Source organism: Pristiophorus japonicus, chromosome 2 (genome assembly GCF_044704955.1).
Source record: "Pristiophorus japonicus isolate sPriJap1 chromosome 2, sPriJap1.hap1, whole genome shotgun sequence".
NCBI classification, from domain to species: domain Eukaryota; kingdom Metazoa; phylum Chordata; class Chondrichthyes; family Pristiophoridae; genus Pristiophorus; species Pristiophorus japonicus.
In genome coordinates this window covers 220,576,375-220,591,421 of record NC_091978.1, presented here as the reverse complement: position 1 = coordinate 220,591,421, position 15,047 = coordinate 220,576,375, and the positions used below count along the sequence as shown (strand labels likewise).

The following is a 15,047-nucleotide window of genomic DNA, read 5'->3' as shown; positions in this document are numbered from 1 at the left end:
GCATAGAATGAAAAGATCGAATTTGGATCAGAGGTTGGAAAGTTATGTGTTAAATTTCTGGAGGTCTATATATGAATCGATTTAAGGGGGTAAGGATTTTTCTCTGGATTTTCAAACAACCAAACGAAAAGACAAGGATATTCATCATTCATTAAAGTCTAGCCGTGTGTGCTACCTCTATTCTAGTCGTCTACAACCTCGAATTTCTGGGTTAAAGTTGTGGGAGAGAAATTGGTGATAAAATCTTATTACGATAGATAAATCATCCTACTTGTCTTGCTTATCTTTAATTCCAAATCAGCTTTTTAATATTTTAAAACATGTTTAAATATCAACATAATATTCCAACATAATTTGAAGTCAAAAGTTGGATTATTCCACTCACAGAGGTTTTATAATTCAGCGTGAAGTGCTGAGCACCAATTTCTTTGGTTCAGCTTAATTTTTATTCATTATTTGTGAGTAACAATAGAGACCATGTCAACATTTTAGAATTGGTTAGATAGGTGATAGAAGGAAAGGGGGATAAAGGGATATGAGAACAGGGCATTGTGACTAGTGCAATGTGGAGGATAAAGACCAACACTGACTGCTTGGATCCAAAAGCCTGTTTCTGTGGTGTAATTTCTATGTAAAAAAAATGCTTTTATATTGCACTCAGGACCTTAGGAAGTTCTAAAGTGTTTTTTAGGTAATTAAGTACTTTTGAAGTGTAGTCACTGTAATTCTATGTAACACCTTAGCGATGGTAACTTTGTGAAGTGTATCTTGCATGATTTAATTTGTCTCAATCATGAAAGGAAGAGGCTGAGCATTTGAATTCAAACCTCAAATTCACAATGCCAGTTATTTTGCTAGGGGCTTACATTTTCTAACTTCAACATTCTGTACCTAAAAGAATAGTGGGCAGCCAATTTGAAATAAGAACATAAGAAATAGGAGCAGAAGTTGGTCGTTTGACCCCTCGAACCTGCTCTGCCATTCAATAAGATCATGGCTGATCTGATCTTGGGCTCAGCTCCACGTCCTTGCCTGCTCCCCATAACCCTTGACTCCCTTATCATTCAAAAATCTATCTCCACCTTAAATATATTCAAATACCTCTTTAATATGGAACACAATAACTATTTTTCTCCATTGATGTAAAATATTGGCAACTAATAGAAAATGTATGATAAAACACGATTATCACTAGAGGCAGCGGTTCATATTTAGCAACGCATTGAGAACGAGCTAATATTCATGCCCAGATCAACGTAATAAAATAACGTTGGAACTCAGCATATTTTGCTTTAAAATTAACCGCTAGTATATATAACCATGTAGCCTTTTGTCGATTATAGTCTATTTTCATTAAATCGGGGTTGGCCATCTAAAAGAGAACAAAATGGGCAGGGAATAGGAGCCAGTAACCTGACCAAGTGAGACTCCGGCCCAAGAACGGCGGCCCCCCGCCGCCTCTCAGGCTGAAGCTCAGCCCTTGTTTCCAGCAGAAGTAACCAGTTCTTTCACTGGACTATAACATGGGAGTACTGATTCATTTCAACAATGCACACTCTCATTCGCGTTTTGTACAGGGTTGATCGTTGACATATCTCGTCCTGCGAACTTGTATATATACAAAATAAACACCCACATCTGCCCCCGGGAAAGTGACAGCTAAGTGAGGGAAAGTGTGCAGAATGGTATCCCTGCGCCCATCAAATAGTGCAACTAGTTGTTGGGTTCCTGCAAATGATAAATTTCCTGTAAAAGCGCGTCTGTTGCATTGCTGCATCTGTGGACATTTTACATTGCATTGTAACGGGTTGTATTGTGGGCCGATCCTGCCTGGCCTGTGGCTCAGTGAGCCAGCGCACTGGGGGGGTGGGGGGAGGATGGAGTGCGACAGGCCGCCGGCCGCGACTGCCGGGAGGGAGCGAGGGCTAATCCGGCCGCGACTGCTCCAAGGGAAACTGGAGTTAAAATGGCGCGGGCGGCGGACTGGTGTTGTTTCTCTTTTAATTGAAGGTAAACGGAGGCGGAGCGTTTGTGGCGAGCTTCTGCTGCCGGGCTGTGTGTGCCGGACCGAGTGAGTACATTGAGTGGCTGAGCAGTGAGCAGATTTGCTTGTGCAAGCCCGGGCACCTTGGGTGAGAGAGGCTTTAGTCCAAAGACAAGAGCCTAGCTACTTTATTTTGGACAAAAGGGTTGTTGATTTATGTGTGAAGTTGTGTTGGCGCCAAAATCTGCGAGTCTCGGCCTCAGGGGCAGTAGAAATCTACTTGTTTTGCCCGATAGTCACGAGGCAGCCAATCGGATCCCCGTGCTGCGGCGCACAGCTTGGCCGAGGACCAGCTGTAGAAGCCAGCGATTGCAGTCCGTTCATTGTACTTCACTGGCCGTGTGTCGCCGCCAAGTGCTGCACACCAATGATCAATAATTCATCTTCATTCGCGCGAATTTGCCCTCAGTGGGGAATCCTGCTGTAAAGTAGTGAAATAAAACGTGATCTGCATCCTCTACACGTTCAACGCCAATGCAAATCTGTTTCTTTTACGCCGCGGCGCTTCGTGTTCAATGACCTAGCATCTAAATCAGTGAAATCAAACAGCACAAGATACTTTTGAAAATGATGCGGTTTTAATCGCAGTTATTCATTAAATGTCTAAAGCTTCTCATCTAATTGTCTGTAGAAAATGATTTTTTTTTACTAAACTTAAATTGGAAACATTAGGAAACCTACAGGATATAAATATTTGAAACGGAAGATAGGAGATTATAAATCGGCCCCCGGTGGTTTTCATAAACCAGTTAGGTAGGTTTGGGAATATCATCATCATAGGTATAAAGATGCCTTTAGAACACAAAGGAATGCAATGTCTTGTAAATAACTGATTACCTTGAAATTAGAAAAAAGAAAGACTTATATTTATATAGCGCCTTTCACGACCACCAGACATCTCAAAGTGCTTTATAGCAAATTAAGTACTTTTGGAGGGTAGTCACTATTGTCATTTGGGAAAAGCAATAATGTCATCAAGCAGTTCAGATGATAAGTGTCATCTAAAGACGAAAGTAAAATTATAATCTATTCAGTGTATCCACTATTATATATTGGATTCTGGGCACTTTTATTCTATTTTAGATCATTTTTGATGACTAGTGCCAGACATAACATTTGCAATCATAGTGCTCTGTGTAATTACTGGGCTGTTATATTGAAGGATTAACAATTATATTTTGATTGAATGGGCGTGATGTATATTGATTATTTTCCATGATTGGACTGAATATCATGGCTTATTTGTGATGGGTTACTTCTGAAATCAATACTCTGGTATTACGTGACTAATGCACCTGTATGTTTTCTAGCCAATGCAAATGACCTTTTAAATGGACCTCAACCATACCCATTCTTTTTCACTTCTCATCCTTCCTGAAGATACTGATTCATTAGTTCAGTTCTATCCGTACCACTCCAATACTTTGCCCGAGTGATCATTTTTCACTGGTGAACTCATCCAATGAATGTTGGCAGTTTATTGGTCGATGGAAGAAGGCAAAGGGAAATATAGTTATGCTAGAACCTGCCCTTGTTTGACACCTACATATAGGACTGGGGAGTAATGAACCCTTGCTCCTTTTCTCTTTACCAGTTCAGAAATATTGCAGCCAATTAAACACTTATCATTTTACCTTTCTTTCATTTGTCACTTAATTGATCTTTTGAAAATAATTATTTAGTATTTTGCATTCCACAACCCAATTAGTCTCTACAATGTACTCCACTTTTATAAGCCCAAATTACAACACAGTAGATCTAGCACCAAATATGCCAAATCACCAGTAATTAGAACCACTTTATTAAAATATAAGTGGAGGTGATCGAAGCAATAGATGAATTTCCATACCTAACCCTTCTCATTCTAAGTGGCAATTTTAAATTGACGCCTCATCATTGGCCTGGAATTTGTGGTCACCGTAGAAGCAAAGGTGTTTGCTGCTGGCCCCAAAGAAAGCTGCACACAAAGATCTCGCGATCTCTGTGGCGAGAAGTTTGCCTTTTTCGACGTAGAAGTGATTTCAACGCAATATAATAGGGAATCCCTAGTGCACTCTGACGGCAACAAGCTGTCTAAACAGCCAATCACAATGCAGAAATTTCACAGACAGGGAAGTAGGAAATGAAAAGCTGCTTTTATCCCTACTTTAAAAAAAAAAAATTTAAGAGAGCAAAACAAAGTTTGGAGCTCTTGCGTAGGGATAAGGTAAATCTGAAATAAATATGAACAAACTTTTAAATAAATATAATTTTTTTTAAAATTGTACTTTTTATCATAATGGAGACATTTGACACTCCACAAAATTCAAATTAGTTGTTCAGGGCCATAATATTTATCAATACGCTGTTAAAATCCAGTTACACCTAATCCAACAAGACCTTGCAATTAATGGGTTATTTAACAGTGATATTATTGCGGAATAGCCCAAGTGTTCATCTGTTGGTCTGGCTACACGCAGCCAGTGTTGGAGCAGTGAATGATTGACCGCAACTTCAGCATCTCCACATTTAGATGCGCATGCGCTACATCCTGAAGTTGCAGGCAGTTTCAAAGAGGTAATAACAGTGAACGCTGTCAGTGCACCATTATTACCCACTGCAAATTTTGGGTCGTCAACTCCCAATCACAGGAAATTTCCCTACTCACCCCATCAAAACCCTTCGTAATGTTCAAAACTTTTGTTAAATCTCCTTTGCTCCAGTGGCAATAGTCCCACTTAACCGCAAATATAACTTTTCATCTCTACCAGTATCCTGGCCAATATTTATCCCTCAACTAACATAATTAAAAATAGATTATCTGGTCATTTATTTTATTGTTGCCTATGTGACCTTGCTGTGTGCAAATTGACTGACAGGCTGTCCTATATAAGAGTGATTCCACTTCAAAAGTACGTCATTGGCTGCAAAGCATTTTGAGACGTCCTGAGATTGTGAAAGAGATAATATAAATGTAAGTTTATTTCCATTTTTTTTTCTATGATGGGCACCTAAAATAGCACAGTACTATAACTATTGCCAAGTACAAATTTCTCATCTTTTTCTCTTGAAGTCTAAGCTTATATAAAACCCCAAATGCTACTGACCTTTTTGATAATTTTATCTATCCGTACTCACATTTTCAAGAAGTTAGGTATTTGAACCTCTCGGTCTCTCCGTTCATTGATGCTGTTAAGTGCTTTTCCATTTAATGTATACTCTCATTCCTTACTCTTCTCCCAAAATATATTATCTTCCAAATGTCGATGTTAAATTACATTCGCCATCTGTTTATCCATTCTGCTAATCAATCTGTCTTTCTGAAATTCTTTAGTCTGCCTGACTGCATTTCAAGCTCCAAATCTTTGTAATTGTCAACTTTTGGTACTTCATTGATTGTGAAGCAATTTGGGATGTCCTAAGAGCACAATGTGCTATATGAGTGCAAATTTGTTTTTCTCGTGCTACTGACTCAAGTCCAAATCATTTGCAGTTATATTTGTGTGTGCATAGATATACATACCTGTATAATCAAGAGCAAAAGTGAATTTAATACTAAACCTTAGGGCAAACCTTTACTAACCCTTCTCCATTAGCCCAATCCTTTTATTTCATGTCAATCAATCACATTTCTATTCAGCTGCCCACAACTGATGTTTGACTAACTGGTCAATAATTACATGGTTTATCCTTCTCTCCCTTCTTGAACAGAGCTGTCACATTGGCTACCATCCAGTCCCAAACACAATTATCATATTTAAAGACACTTGAAAAATTGTGGTCAGAGCCTGTGTTATCTCCTCTGAGTTTCTTCAACAGCCTAGGATGCATGTCATGAGTTCAGTGATGTTTTCACTTTGAGTTCTGCTAATATTTTCAGAACCAATTCCTTTTCTACAGTTATCTTTAATAATTGTTTCACACTCTCTAGTATATCTACATTTGTAACGATGGATGTAAAATATTTATTTAATATATCTTCAATTTAATACCTTTGCAATACCTTTATCCTCCACTATTAGACTCCCTTCTTCATTCCTGAGTGATTCTACTCTCCAACTATTCTTTTACTTTTAATATGTTTATAAATGCCATTACTGTACTGTATGAAGTGTTTTGACTGATTATGGAAACCACTGTTGAGGAGCAGAGATGTGATGTGTGGATGAAGCTAGATTTCAGTCAGCACTTCTGTATAGTCAGCACTTCTTGGACTCTTGTAACTACACAGATGTAAAAACTGGATGGTTTTAATGTACAGTGTAAAGAGAATTTTGGACATTAGCTGGAAAGACAAAGTAACACCAAATGTGTGCTGTGTTATGGACACCACAACAAGCTCAGTGATAGTTATTGACAATGAATTATTATGGTTAGAGCTGGTATTTCCTGCTGCTCATGGCACACAACTGTTTTACTTTTTCTCCCAGCTGCTAGTGGCTTGAGCAAAAGTATCTCACTTACATGTGAAAAATTCCATATCTTGTATGTAAGCTATGAAAACTGTTTTGTCATGTATGTTTGTAAGTTATGTTCGTATGAAGTAAAGTTGAAACCCAGCTTTACAATCATTCTTATTAACCGTGAATAAAACCAACTTGCCAGAACTAGCTTGACTGTGATGTCCTGGACTAAAGAATTTGAATATTGCGGATTTAAGACTGTTGCCAATCTGCAACTAGTCTAAAATAATGATTCAATCATTGTGAAATGGAGCTAGACTTCCATTATAGAGTAACTTCTGATATTCTGAGATTAGAAATGGATCTGATTAATCTAATGATTATTCATCTATTTTTGATATCTTGTGGTACAACTTATGCCAAACACCACTTTTGATTCACAGCGAGAAATATTATTCGAGAAATAATTTTGAGCAAAATCTTTGAATACATAGCTGTTTAATAACCTGTTTGGGATAAACAGGGATGTTCAATTGTATACTGGTTTTGACTTTATTGCTAAAACTATGGACAGGAAGCATTTCATCCTTGTGGTGTGAAACTCAACTCTGCTTGCTGATGCTAGCATGTTCCAGATGCTGAACACAATTGTCTGATGTGCTTTGTGCTTGTCAGAACTCCCAGTTGGTTTCTACGAGTATCACAAATATGTTACACAGATACATATGATATGAAGACTTAAGCATAAGAATTCTTCACATTCATATTCAATAGGACAACCTAGTTGTATTGTAAAAAGTATTTTTAACCAAAAATTGTATTGCATTGAATGTCCTTTTAATAGACCGTGTATATTCAATAAATAAGTACTACTTTTTTGGTATTACAGCATGTGCTATATGGTGGCATTCTAGGATGGGTGTTTATGCTTACTATTTGCTATATAGAAAGTTATTTATCTTGGATGTTCCACTAGGGATGTACAGTGTGTGATCTAGGCACTTTCTCCATAGTAAATGAGAGAAAATCACAGATGAGACATCACAGATTGTTTTATAAATTTCTTAACTGATGGATCAAGAATTCTAAGCAGAAGCCTAGAACAACACTGACAACTTGCATTCCTATAGCATGACAAGATGTCTCAACGCTCTTTATAGAGCAATGGAAAAAAGCAGACACTGAGTAAGGTGAAACATCAAGTTAGAGGGGAGGGTCACAAGTATAATTGAAGAGATTTTAGAAGACTTTTTTAAAAGTAGAGAAGGAGGAGGGATTTGGAGAGGAGGACTATAAGTGGCAGAAAGGTTGGGTTCCGGTTGTGTAGCCGAGGAAGTGGGGAATAAGAAACAAACTGGAGTCAGAGCAGCAAAGAATGTGAATGGAAACTTAAGGCTGAAGGAGGCTACTTGGATAGGATAGAGGCATCATCATTTAGAAACTGGGTTAAGGATCTTAAAATTAATCCACTGGGATATGGAAAGCAAGTGCAACATGGCAAATATGGGAATATATTGATGAGACAGTCGGCTGTGACATAAATTATTACTATATTGGAGAACTTGTGCCTCAAGTTGATAAATGCTTGTATTAGAATTTTGGTAGCACTTGGGAGAGTTGGAGCGGAAGCAGGTGTTTGCATTTCAGTGGTGAATGAATTTGTTTTTGGAAATGGAGGAGATGGTGGGAAAGAAGTTGAGCACAGAGTTAAATAGTGTGCCAAGGCTCTGCATTAGACCAGGTTATTGTCTACCTCATGGTGCAGGGGTTTTAAAGAAGGGGAGATGATTTAAGCAAAAATTCAATGTTAAAATTAGGAGTGGAGAAAGAAATTTGGTTTTTGGAGAGCAAAATTAATAATCTTTGCTAACAGCCAAATTTCCAGAGTCTAAATATGATTTTTTGTAAAGAGTTCAAATGTAATTTCTTGTTTTAATCTTGCTTTGTCCCAGTTGTATTTTTGGCTTAAGATTCAGCAATCCTGTATTATACATTTTATGGTTAAGGGAAGCCTCGCCTGGCAGGAGTGCATATTAGAAATTGGTGCGCAGTGTGTGACTGGCCATTTCAAATAATTTTTGGAATTTTCATTGTGGTTCAAATGGACAAGGCTCCATGCCACTAATGGTCAGAAAATTACTCGTATTCCAACATTCCAGATCCATATGAGAGAACTCTGCTTTCTTCCATCCCCTCCAAACAAAAATCGGTACTATCCAAAAATTAATTGAGAAAATCTAAAATATCTTGGTTTAAAACTTTCAACTGTAATCAGAGACTAAAATAAAGTTGGTCTGTCTCCTGTAAAAGAAGCAGGTAGTGATTGGGTTCCAGCGCTAACAATCAAGTACACTGCATTTCAGTGCCAAAAATAAACTCTTTAATTTGTTCAGCACAACATTTTACAGTGCAATTTAATTTTTCTCCCTCATTGTAAAATTAAAGGTAAATGTTATGCTCAGAACATTATAGAAATAAAATTTAAATATAATGAGTGCATAAGCAGATCACATGCCTGTAAAAGTACTTTTGAGGATTAGAAAATTAGTCATCTGCAAGTTTATGCCTGCTGTATTACCAGATTATGATGTCCTTTACTATCTGTACAGCTACTTCCAACTGCCTTTATGTGGAAGTTGACCTTTTCTGAAAGTATCACTACTGATTCAGTGATTTGAAACATCAAAGTTTGACAGTCATATCCAGATTCTGCTAGAGCTTTCTCCATATCATTTTATCTACGACCCGACCAAAGGTTGACGCATTTGTTTTAATTTTAAAAATCAGGAACAGATTTACTGATGTGTTATGCTATGGTGACGAGAAACTGGCCAAATAAGAATCTGCTGGAGACTGCATATAGCAAAAGGTACCATTGAAAACAGATAATTGCAGCTACAACTTTGTTACTTAAATTAGGGATACAGAATGATACTGATTCTCGTAACACAGGCATGCCGCAATTGGTCATGCTGGCTTTGTGTGAGACTAGGTTTTACACTTGCCCATGATTGGGCCAGAGATGAATGACCTATGCCATGACGTATGACCAGAATTCTAGCAATCTGGCTCTCACTGTGCATCGACTCAGTCCTATTTGTGTTTGTAGGCCATATTTGCTAGTTTGAATTTTGAGGAGTTGATTATTTGAAAAGGGCTGTTCTTGGTGCTTTTGTCTCATTGGAGGCTAAATCCTAAATCAGCACACTCTGATATGTTAGTAGAAGCAACTTGAGATATGAGATTAGTGGATTTTAAACTTTGTGTGGCCCCTAAACGTTCCATGGTAAGCTATGCACCATATGAAGATAAGGATTGGACTCTTTGCTGTACTTACTAGAGTATATAGGAAAAAAACATCAGCAGTTACCCTATTCAGAACATAAATGTTTCAATTGCTGTTGAATTAATAACACATAATTGCATGCTGCAAATTTATTATGGTCGCCAGCATGTTGTAGCCAAATGTAAGGAAAATCACAACATTTCACATAGAAGCTTTTCTATGCAATAAAGTAGGAGTAGACATTACTGTCAAATGCTATTTTAATGTGCTTTGCAAAACCTCTTTTCAGTAACCAAAACAAATTCAGCCATTGAACTCTTCTGTTGCATAGTATAGTTTAGTTAACTTTTGATAAATCCATATCAATCTAGTGTACCAAATTATTTTCAATTTAATCTCGAATCCCAAATAAACATTTTCCTTTTTTATTAAATAAAAAAAATAATTCTTGGGATGTGGGTGGCACTAGGAAGGATGACATTTATTGCCCATCTCTGGTTACTGTAGGGACAAAAGGCACAATGTGATTTTATTCTTTATTCTGTTTGGGGATGATCAATGGTTTATATTTAATTTAGTGGTCTCTTTGTCCGAATAAGAATGTCCAGGCATAAACCATGATTTTATAATATAAAAAAGGATAATTGATTACATTCTAGAAATACGCCTTTATTAAGGGGAAAAAGGCCTGTATTATACTAACCCCTTAAAAGAAAGTTTTATGTATACTTGGGGTCCGCTTGGGCTTTGAGATCTGTTGAGGCCTTGTAGATGACTCAATGCCATGGGTAATATATATTTTTATCACATTGCCCTGAAAATATGGTGGGTCTTCTTCTTGAACCATTGCTTAAAGGAAGACCTAAATTGGAACTAATGATACTAATGGACTAGAAATTGTCACACTTTAATGTAGTGGATTTAAAATATTGGGAAACCATCCCCAATGATATTATTAGTTCTTTGCATGCCTTATACGAGGAAGGATTTAATCAGTGAGGCACCTGGGATAGATAGTACAGTACTTAACCCCTTGTCTTTATTTTAACATTTGTAGAACCCATTTCTTGTACAGCATTATAATATAACTTTTGTATAAAATAATCTTTCGTAAATCTTCTGATGATATACATGATTTATATGAAATAGCAAGAACTTCCAATTCCTCCCAGCCACAGAGTTAATATCTCCAATCAGAACTAAACAACAACAATAACAACAAGATTTATATAGTGCCTTTTAATGTAGTGAAATGTCCGAAGGCGCTTCACAGAAGCCTAAAGGAGCATTCCCTGATTTAATCCAAAAACTTGTAAAACCTTGATTATTTACAAAGTACTTGGGATATTGCATATCGTGCAGCTTAGTGAGTATTCCCATCTCATGCCTTTTAATACATTGATTATGAATTTGATTAACATCTAAACAAAGCTTTTTCCTGACTGAATAATCAGTTTGACTTTGGTCCTACAAACAGTCTTATAATTAGGTAAGGAAAGAAGGCTTCTATTTTTAGCTCCAAGGGCAGTATTTTCAGCTTTTGGAGTTTTTTGACGAAATACAAGCGATAAGTGAAAATTAACATTTTTGCTGCACCAACGTTTTAAGGCCTAACTTTCGGCTTTTAGGTCTGCGCCGGGGCGAATCGCAAAGGGAGGCGTTGCACAAGTGTTCTCGGCGCAAAAACGTGATCCTCACCAACTTTAATATGGGGCCGGGAGCACTGCGAGAGAGGCCTTGGAAGGGTGAAAAAAAAATTCCAAAAACATTTTACAAGACCCTTAATTAAGTGATCGCTGCAAAACATTAAAAAATAAAAACTTTAACTTATCTTGTGTTCTGTTGCTGACAGGACTGACCTGTCGCTATTCTGGCCACAGCTTACGGGTCGGGAGAGAGACGAAACTCTACCGCAAACGCAAATGGGGTCATTGCACGTCGGCGCACCTCTCCCCGGTGGTATTTGGAAGCGCTGCCGCAAACAGGTACCCGAGGATCGGACTCGAGGGTCCCGCCCGTTCTTTGCGACCGGGTTTTCGCCATGGAGGGTCAAATCACAGCGAAAACCCGGTCGCAAACCTCTCCGATCCGGCCCCAAGTGTTTCAGGACTGTTGAGATAAAAATCAAGACAATTCCTTATTTGGCAGGGGATGTAAACACTGTTTTTGTCATATCTATTTATTTTAAATGCTTTCATTTAAAATACATAAATTTGACACAAACTCATTAATCAGTGCAATGAAGAGAATAAGACTTCAGCGTCTAGTTGTTTCCTTGCTGATATCTTGACATGTATGAAAGCATGCTGGAACTGGAGTGGTCTGGCTACTATTTGGTGTGCAGCCCCATTTCCTTTCATAAATTCTCAACTTCATGTACAAATGAACTTTTAACTGTAATAAATCATTCAAGATGCCAATATTAATTGCATCGTAAACACGATGACCTTGAACAAGACATCAGGGCATGTGTTTATCATTCCTAATTTAAGTGTAAACATTAAAACATGGCAAAATATATAACTAGTTCTCACCATGTATTCTTTGTTTTGACTGAGCAGCAATTTAAGCCCTGGTTTACAAAATTTCAAGAGTGTTGCTCACTGGTCTGTGATTCTTAAGTGATTACATGATTATCATGTATCCACATTTTTTTTTTTTACTCTGCTCATATTTCCTTTTTCTCAATCCTAGTTGTATTTAGCGCTTTTTGGTATTTTAAAAAAAAATCTCTCATAACCAGGTCTTGAGTTCCTCAGCTGTTCTGTTCTCGCTGACCAACATTTGCACTCCTGTTAAATTGCAGCTGCATGCAAAGTCCTTGCCCATTTAGTTGTCTTCCTGCTTGATGTAAATCATTTCCTCCACTTTTAAGCATGACAATGTGCCAAGGTTCCAGCTCGATTTAGCAAGACCATATCGTCCTTCTCACTGTTCTGTCCACAAGCATGGTTGTGGAGCTACAACTGGTAAATTAAACCTGAAGTGGAGTAGAAGTAGATTTCCTAGAAAATAGTGACAGTCAAAAAAGGACAAGAAAATCACAAAAAAGTAAAGCAAATTCGGAAGTTTTTCTTTCAAGTGTGGGACAGCCACAGATTTAGAGAGAGAGAGAGCGAGCGAGCATACCAAGCTGTATAACCAGTGAGGACATAAAACAATAACAAAACAGGAAAGGACAGATTTACAGGATGCAAAGATTGTTTGTAAGATAGACTGATCGGTGTCAATTGTGTCATAGATAGACAAAGAATGCAAGATAAAGAGTAAAGCACAGTAAGGCAGTAAGGAGATGAACGCAGAGACAGTAACTTGAAGAAAAATGCACACATTTAATCATTTTGTCCATGAGCAACACAGCAGGAGGGCAATTGGAAAATAAATTTATATTAATGTAAAGGATTCGTTGAAAGGTTATTTCTGCTGATTTCCATCAGTTTTTAACCAAATTATCTTCTGGAAATAACAAATCAGAGCTTCACCCTGGATCTTGGGATTGGGGGAGCAACACACCTTCTATTGCAAGCAGGCAAGTTTAGTTATTTGTGTTAAACGGAACAGAAATGTTTTATGTGCGGCATACCTTGTTTCATTTAAGTTATCCATTTGCAATAGGAGATTTATTGCATCTGGCCCTTGAATTTGGGGCTAATTTTGTTTCCTTGTGCTTTAGCAATGATCCAAAAAGTAGTTTTGATTTTTTTTTTCCTCTGAAATTTACCACAGTGTTTTGGGGGTCCAACCCATCTGATTTTCTCAGTTTTTAATTTTTAAAAATTAGGACCTAGAAAACATCCAATTTAAATAAAGTTGTTAAATCAGCAATAAATACAACTTTTTCTAGCATATAAATTGGCCAGAAAAAGCAGCAAACCTGAGGACTGGGAGAATTTTATAATTCAGCAGAGGAGGACAAAAGGTTTAATTAGGAGGGGGAAAATAGAGTATGAGAGGAAGCTTGATGGGAACAAAAAAACTGACTGCAAAAGCTTCAATAGATATGTGAAGAGAAAAAGATTAGTGAAGACAAACATAGGTCCCTTGCAGTCGGATTCAGGTGAATTTATAATGGGGAACAAAGAAATGGCGGACCAGTTAAACAAATACTTTGGTTTTGTCTTCACGAAGGAAGACATAAATAACCTTCCGGAAATACTAGGGGACCGAGGGCCTAGTGAGAAGGAGGAACTGAAGGAAATCCTTATTAGGTGGGATATTTTTTCGGGAAATTGATGGGATTGAAGGCCGGTAAAACCCCGGGGCCTGATAGTCTGCATCCCAGAGTACTTGAGGAAGTGGCCCTAGAAATAGTGGATGCATTGGTGATCATTTTCCAACGGTCTATTGACTCTGAATCAGTTCCTGTGGACTGGAGGGTAGCTAATGTAACACCACTTTTTAAAAAAAAGGAGGGAGTGAGAAAACAGGTAATTATAGACCGGTTAGCCTGTCATCAGTAATGGGGAAAATGTTGGAATCAATTATTAAGGATGAAATAGCAGCACATTTGGAAAGCAGTGACAGGATCAGTCCAAGTCAGCATGGATTTATGAAAGGGAAATCATGCTTGACAAATCTTCTGGAATTTTTTGAGGATATAACTGGTAGAGTGGACAAGAGAGAACCAGTGGATGTGGTGTATTTGGACTTTCAAAAGGCTTTTGACAAGGTGCCACACAAGAGAATGGTGTGCAAAATTAAAGCACATGCTATTGGGGATAATGTACTGACGTGGATAGAGAACTGGTTGGCAGACAGGAAGCAGAGAGTCGGGATAAACTGATTCTTTTCAGAATTTCAGGCAGTGACTAGTGGGATGCCGCAGGGCTCAGTGCTGTGACCCCAGCTATTTACAACATATATTAATGATTTAGATGAAGGAATTGAGTGTAATATCTCCAAGTTTACAGATGACACTGAGGTGGGTGGCGGTGTGAACTGTGAGGAGGATGCTAAGAGGCTGCAGGGTGACTTGGACAGGTTAGGTATGTGGGCAAACGCATGGCAGATGCAGTATAATGTGGATAAATGTGAGGTTATCCACTTTGGGGGCAAAAACACGAAGGCAGAATATTATCTGAATGGCGGCAGATTAGGAAAACGGGAGGTGCAACGAGACCTGGGTGTCATGGTACATCAGTCATTGAAAGTTGGCATGCAGGTACAGCAGGCGGTGAAGAAGGCAAATTGTATGTTGGCCTTCATAGCTAGGGGATTTGAGTATAGGAGCAGTGAGGCCTTACTGCAGTTGTACATGGCCTTGGTGAGGTCTCACCTGGAATATTGTGTTCACTTGTGGTCTCCTAATTTGAGGAAGGATGGGAGTGTATTGAGG

The 15,047-nt window shown here is 38.1% G+C and overlaps 1 protein-coding gene across 2 annotated transcripts in view; it reads left to right on the top strand.

The window, feature by feature from the left end:
- The first annotated feature begins 1,897 nt into the window (after positions 1 to 1,897).
- Positions 1,898 to 15,047, top strand: part of LOC139243956 (uncharacterized) — a 41,902-nt gene continuing 28,752 nt past the window's right edge. Inside the window, exon 1 of one of the 2 annotated variants that reach the window (XM_070870924.1) lies at positions 1,898 to 2,010. The gene's annotated coding sequence lies outside the window, so the exon portion shown is untranslated. Of the gene's footprint in view, positions 2,072 to 15,047 lie in introns of both variants that reach the window. The other variant, XM_070870934.1, reaches the window with a different exon arrangement.